We start from the raw sequence: 7,564 nt of genomic DNA on the forward strand, positions 1-7,564 counted from the left end.
AACTTTCATTAGCTGACTAAGTTCTGTAGCTATTTAGCATGTTAGTGTTTATTTTCTATGTTAAACCAAGGTCATTGTATGTAACTTGTCATGCACTGGCTTTTACAGTTGGCTGCTTAATTAACCCCAGATAAGTTACTGTTATTTATGTTTTGGAGAATGATTTATTCTTTTGTGCTGCTCACATGATGTTAGGTGCTTACCAGGGCCCGCCTTTATTAGGATCACTGTGTTGTTCAGGAAGGCCTGACTGCAAGTAGCCAATTAATCCAAGCTCTGTGGATTAATAACCTGAAGAATAGCCCACATTTACATACTACATGCCCTGTGTGAATGGAGCATATTCCTAGGTTTCTAAAATCTCTTAAATTCTAATATGTTGGAGCTCAATTCTGCCAACACTAAAAACCAGTTGAGTTTATTGGTCAGAATGCATGCTGTTGAGAAACGTTGAACTAAACTGATTTCCTTTTTTCAACACGCTGGAAGGCTTCTCCTATGTACCCAGACAAGTCATGGTGGCAACTTACAACAGCTTGTTACGACTGGTGAATCTGGTTGGTTATGTAACGGTGACTCTGCTGATCTGTGTCGGGGCTGCGGGTGTTGTTTGTGGTGTGGACCTTTTTTTTTGTTTTTCTTTGCCCCTCATGAGAGGGCTTTGACAGCTAAGAGGAATGGTTGCTGTTAACCCCCAAAAAGCTTGTCTGAGACATTTAAGGGGTCTAGGGTAGCATCCTTTAAGACATCTGTAGCTGGACAATTTTACTTTAAGGGAGTGCAGGATGCTGTGTGGGGTGGGGAGTCATCAAAGCTCTGTCATGGGTCAGTGGTCAGTGACTTGGTTGGCCTTTTAATCCTGTTGCCCTTGAGTGTGAAGGGGTAAGAAACTGGCAAACATCAACAGACAAAGGAATAATAAAAAAAAAAAAATGATTGGACAAAACTGATTATTCAACAATTTTACTATGTTATGGTATGGGGCAGGAGTAGGCAATGTTGTAGTTAGTCAGAGTGGATGGTCTGGTGCTTTTCCCAGAAATGTTTCCAATTTGATTACACTGAGACAATCATATATTTTTTTGGGGAATACTGGAGAACCGATTTCGTAATATTAAATGTTCATATTCCTGATGCTTTTATAGTCATTCTTATTGGCCACCCGTTGCCAACACCTGGTGTACGTTATTGAAATAACATGGAGTATCAAAACTTGAATCTGTTAATAGGATCAGATGACTTCGTCATGCTGCCATAAAATATTTTGCCATTTTACCTAAAACATCGAGTCCATAACATGTCATTGCCTTCACATATTGAATGAACAATGACATTTGATACTTTGAACGCGGGCTGTATCAATCAACACAATATCTCTTCCATCTGCAGCTGAGGAATTTGATTAGAATGTAGAGCTAATGTTAAACAGGTGAGCTTGTGTGACTCAATTCAGCTCTCGCCTACTCAGGTGCCCCCGAAATGTCCTTATCCCAACCAGATTGCCCAGGCAAATAAACACTGTCTTCAGTGGGAAGAGAAGTCATTTTTTACATATTCTTCAACCCTGGGTGGAAGCTGAGGACCAAGCTGGTGTTTATACAGCAAATAAATAGGAGAAAAGGGGGGTCGAATCAAGGAAGAAAATAAGACTATACAAATACACAATGCCGATAGGGCTTTTGAGAAAGTATTTCCTTAACACGAGGTGAACAAATAATAAATTATCTGGGCCCCATTCCCTCGGGGTACTAGTGGCAGGCCCCAGGACCAATGGAAGTGGGCATCCCTCTTTCTTTATAGGGGTCATGGACTTAACATCCACTGTGGGAGAAGACCAGTTTCAGAGCAGACGGTCCCTGAGAAAATGCCATAACTCCGGCATTGTGTCCATAAGGGAATGTCCCCCCCCTTCCCCCCTCCCACAATGTCTTTCACACCCGTCTGTTCTGAACGCATTGTGCTGGCAGTGGTTGAGTCAGGGGTCCCCATCCTTTCGTTCCTGTGTTTTGCGGCCTTCTCATATCTTCAGTCCTCACTTGGTGTATTTAAGTGAGAGGCTGTTGACAGCTACAGCCTCTCGGTTACCCCACAATCAACCCGTACGTTTCGACCCATAGCAGGTGGCAAACACTACGCCATGTTGAAAAACATCGGGATGTGTTGTGTCGTTGACTTATTGCAAAGCTTTTTGGAGCCCCACCATCTTTGAATAGTGAGACAATTTGTTGATCAGTGGTGGAAATAAAACGTATCGTACCCTCTCGCGTCTTTGCAGCAGACGTGATGACAATGTTTGCATCAACTTATCGCAAAAATAGCGTTGTGAGAATTGCAATATACAGTATATCTGCACCTAAATAGTGTTCATATCTCATCATGAGGGTTGTGGCTATTCCCTGCCCTAGTGGTTTTGTGTTTAAATATTGTTTATTTTTTCTATTTTGAGACCTCAGCTACATTCCCATCAATAATAGGCCCTTGTATATATATATTTTTTTAATCTTCAATTTAAATTATCCTTACAATAATGTTTACTATGTTATATTGATAAAATGTGCCATTTCTGCGTTTTTCTTGCTTGATTTTCCAGCTTTGCAAAGCGAATCAGTCTCAAAGCTGATAAAAGGTTGGCTTTTTTTCCTCAAGTGTTCAATTAATCAACTTCAGAAGACGTAATGGATAGGGCCTGATAAGTTTTGGCTGCAAAAAATGCTTGAAAACATCACTCCTGTGTTGAGATTTAGCTGTGGCTTTCATTTGTTTTGCTGAGTCTTTGCATCGTTTGGTCCAGGGCTTACAAAGATCCAAGCATTTTCCTTATTGTTGTGTTGGCAGATGGCCTGAAAGGATCATGGCTTCCCCGGAGTTGAACATTGAGTACCCATGTTAAGCCTCATCCACTACCCAAGTGTCTTTACACCATGGCCTTGGATATCCTTTTAAAGCTCAGGTTATGCGGCTGGGAAATTCCTATCAACGGAGGTTCATTGTTTTGAAAGAGTGCTTTTCAACATATATGAATTAATTTACACTTGATTACAGTCATTCCAGTTTATTGTCAATTCCTCTTCATGTGCCTTATGAAACATGGAGCCAGAACACTAGAAATCCAGTTTATCATAATTTAGGCTTGAAACCAAAGAAAAACAACACATGTCACAGTTTATGTCGGCAGGTATAGCCTAAAGCTATGGCTGTTTTTTCCTATTTGGAACAAACTATGAAATCCTGCTCTTGGAGCGCCAGTCATTCATCTTGTCCCAGACACCTTGGTCTGGTTCCTTTCAGCACTGATAGACCAGGCAGGTGACTCGTACTTAACATTTGTTTTGACATGACTCCCTTGTAGTTTTTTGATCACATTATACATGTTGGTTCCCATCTAATCCCAAGTGGAACTGTGAGCTGAAGTTGACGTGAGGCATCTAAGCCGAAAACACGCCAACCATGCAGACCAAACCGACACCTCTTTGATTATCTGGATAAAAGCTTTAGAGATGTACATCGGGTGGACATATGGAGCTAACTGAGTTTAATCCAATGTGGTAAGAGGGTTATCCACCAATTCATCTCCGAATCTTTTTCACCTTCATTGGGGAGTGTACTCCATTTCCCTATGTAGACTCTTATTTTTTAAATGCAAATTTTTAAAGGCATCTGTTCCTTGGGAAGTTGTTTTGTGAAGGCCTCATCAGTGACCTTAAATGGCCCGGTTGGGTGGATTAGCCACTGGTGAACCGCAGCAGAGCCACCAGGCCCATGTCGCCCGCCCTGAGCTGGGGGCAGGTTCTGAGCAGTGATGTCTTACAGCTCCGTTTAAAGACAAAACACTTCTTAACACAGCACTCCCCAACAACATCTGCTGCCAATCACTGCTCAAAACTCACAGGGGCTAGCTGGAAAAATCTAGCTGTGAGGGGAGGTGGAGGACCGCGGCGTCCGATACAACCGGCCCCTCCCCACCTCCGCCTAACCCGTCGATTCCCAAGTCCAGGGTCCAGACACGATGAAAAATTAGGGGTTTAAAAAGAGCCGAGCCAGAGCAGAGTCAGGGTTAACCAGGCCGATTTCCACTGATAATGACCGCATTCCCAGAAGGTTTTTGGGGAGCGAAGGTGGGGAACGAATGGAGACCCGATCGGTTGCAACCACACAGGAAGTTTATGAAACTGTAATATGTGCAAATCAAAATGCATTTAATCATCAAGCGAGCAGAGGAGCTGGCGGCCTAACTCAGCAGCCAGCCAGAGATGAAGACAAACGTGTGGAAATGAGGCAGAGAAGGAGTGCCAAATGTGCAACATGAATTAAGAAACATAATTTGTAGGCTTCTAAACCCCTTGGCTTGATGGGCCAACACTAAACACTGCACTTCCAATGTGCAGATTTCATTCAACTCTTGCCAAGATCCTTTGGCGGAGTGAAAACGTTATTGAGCGCTTTTAAAAGGATTTGTAATCGGTTTCATGTGCGTATCCAAAAATAAGTGTTGTTTAACCATTGAAAGGACAGCAAAGATGCATATGTTGGAATTTATATAGAAAATTGCTTGTGATTGGGAGACAATTCTTTTTGGATTTTCTCATTTTAGCTAGAAAGCATCAAATCTGTTATTTTATATTTTTCCAGTTGCAGAGCCTTGAATACGACCTTATAAAACAGGGGTTCTAAACTTGTTTGGCCCCAGGACCCAAATTTAACCAGCTGGTTCGTCCCAATATTTGCATTGCATTATTTTTGCTACAATGCTGTTTGGAAACAATTGTATATTCAATATGTACAGTAAATTCAGCATTTTGACAGGGAAACAACATTCCTGCTTTCATCTTTGTAAATTTTTCATCTGCTTTCATCTTTGCTTGTTCATATAGCTATATTGAAAATACTGTGATTGAAGAACATTTCTTTCCAGATAATGTATTTAAAGTTTTATTTTTCTACACACTTTCTACCTGACATTTGTTGTTTTAATTGAGACTGTCATTCTTTTAAATTGAGGAGATATTGGGGCAATATTTTAGAATTTTTATATATTGCTATTTTGTGGTGTAGATTATTGTGTATATAAAAAACAATCTTTCCTCATCAACCTAAAAGTGAGGAAAAAATGATCCTCTTAAATCATGTTACGCTTGTTTCTCTTAGAGAGCCTATTGTTATGCTATAAAATCTATAGTGAATACAGTCTCACAGTGAATACAATCTTCATGAAAGTAGAGTTGACTTGGATCTTGGAAATGCCAAGAAATAACCAGCTAATAATACCCGATTCATATTAAATTTCTTCAGCGGATCTGTCCCACCATTACGGCAATACTTGTCTTTGGGCAAGTTTGGCAGCGATCAGTAATTTGTTTCTGGGTGGCATTCTAATGAATGCCAAAAAAGTGAATTCTCTCTGGATTTTATGAGACGCGTGCCTTCCCTTCATTCCTCTCCCCCACTGCACTCGCCCAGCCGACTGCAGAGGAGGCACGGTATTTCGCCGGTTGACACCCAGGCTTGTCTGATTCCCGTGAAAGGATGACGCGGATCGCACGACACCTCCCTTGCTTCTCTCCAAAGGACAGCCCTTGCCATGGCAACTGCATAAACATCAGCCTCCCTATCTAAGGGGAGGTCTATGGGGAATATAAAAGGGCACAATTTATTACAGATAGGAGGGAAAACATCTGCATAGGAGGTGATGTTTCTGCGTTACAGTGTGAGCATTTTTTCTTGTGGGTTGTGCACACGTCTTCCGTCTGTGCATTGTTCCCCAACCAACACTGGGGGAAAAAAACATAAGCTGACCATTTCTTTTAGGAATCCCAACTTCAAAGCGTTGATCTTTTACACTAGTGTATCACTTCGCTGCTTTAATTCGATTATTTTCAATTGGCAGCATGCCTCTATTATTTGCATTGTGTCACAGAGGTGGTGCGCTGGTAATTGACCTTGCCTGAGGCCTGAAAACTTGCATGGTGAGATGTTATCGTCTGCTCAAACTACAACTCAGCTGGCTAACACTGTTGTGGCGTGCAGATGACCTGGGTTCATACCTCGTTGATCACACTTGTGTGAGGACCAGAACCTAGGCTAAAGACCTGTCATGTTTTACCTCAACATGTTCTCCTGTGAGTTAGCGTAGGTGCTATATAACGTGTTAATTATGCCTCCAGGATACAGTATGTCAATGGAAAATGCTTTGCACATTTGAACATATTTCACATTCTCTTTGCATGCCTCCTGTTCCATGGAAGACTAATGGCTTAATGGTGACAGAAGCGGTAAACGGCCCATCTATGATGGTAACACAGACAGTGCATGAACTGCTGAAGGGTTTCTGTCCCTGGAACCGTAGCATTTGTTATCGTTGTGACCAATTTCTCTGCTTAACCCCTGGATAGTTCAACAGAGCATTATTCAGTTTGGATTCCAGACTACCAGCCATATAGCTCTGCTGTCACTATAACTGACCATAATGCAAACTTCAGTATTCATTTTGATCCCCATTAGCTGGCCATTTAGTGAATGGTAGTCTCTCTGTCCACTAACCCATGCTGGAAATGACAGGTAGCGGACATAAATAGCAGAAGGACTACATCTTAGTCTTTCTGCTGTGGCTGCACTGTTTTCCCAACTGTAAATGAAGCGTATCAAATGGGCAAAGCATGTGGTATATGCCCCAGTCAGGCACAGAGCACCATTGACATCCAGCAATTGACCAAGACTAATATCCTGTATTTTTGAGTGTGCTTTTCTCCTTGGCTCAGTTTGTTGGTGCATAGCGAAGTCTGTAGAGCCAGCGAGACCAGGGCCACTGCATTTTGCTGAGTCCAACTTACACCTCACTGACACCACAGAGCTACTGGAGGCTAATCAGATTAACAAAAACACAGACACACACTTTTTCCTTACACTATATTTTACAGTACTTACTGCTTTTGCGTTCCCATAGAAGACGCACTGTGGTAATCAGTGTACCAAATCCTTATACGTACAAGAATAACATGAATGGTAATGGCAATTTCTTCATGGTGCACACAGTAAGCTGTGGACTGATTTTCCACTTGACTTCAGATTGTCTTTTTTATGACAGCGTGGTACAGGGATTAAGACGGAACCATTAAATCTCAAGGAAGCGCCTGGCCTGGTTTTTAATGCGTGTCCCCCTCGGAATGAGATTACACTGATTATATTTCAGGTTGTTAGTATACTGAAGGTCATATCCAGACGATTAAAAGGAGTTGTTGAGGAGATGGAACCCGTGCGGATAAACGTCCTGGAGTGAAAAGAGAAGTGAGTCAGCTGTTAATGTTTGTGACCGTGGGAACTATCTCACCATACTCTGTGAGGCTCAAGTGTAACTGTTTTGACTGGAGAGGACTGCAGCATGATGAGCATTGTTCATTAGTTTTCTAAATGTGCTTCTATTACCATAGCCAGGTTTACAGTGGCGAGTAGTCAAAACAGATGTATAATATTTTCATATTTCTCCCTGATTGACGTTCGCCGTAATTCATTATAGTGGAGGTCTTTGTTTTTTCTTGCAGCATTCATGACGGCTGACACACACTGAACC

Source organism: Esox lucius, chromosome 4, assembly GCF_011004845.1.
Source record: "Esox lucius isolate fEsoLuc1 chromosome 4, fEsoLuc1.pri, whole genome shotgun sequence".
Lineage (NCBI taxonomy): Eukaryota > Metazoa > Chordata > Actinopteri > Esociformes > Esocidae > Esox > Esox lucius.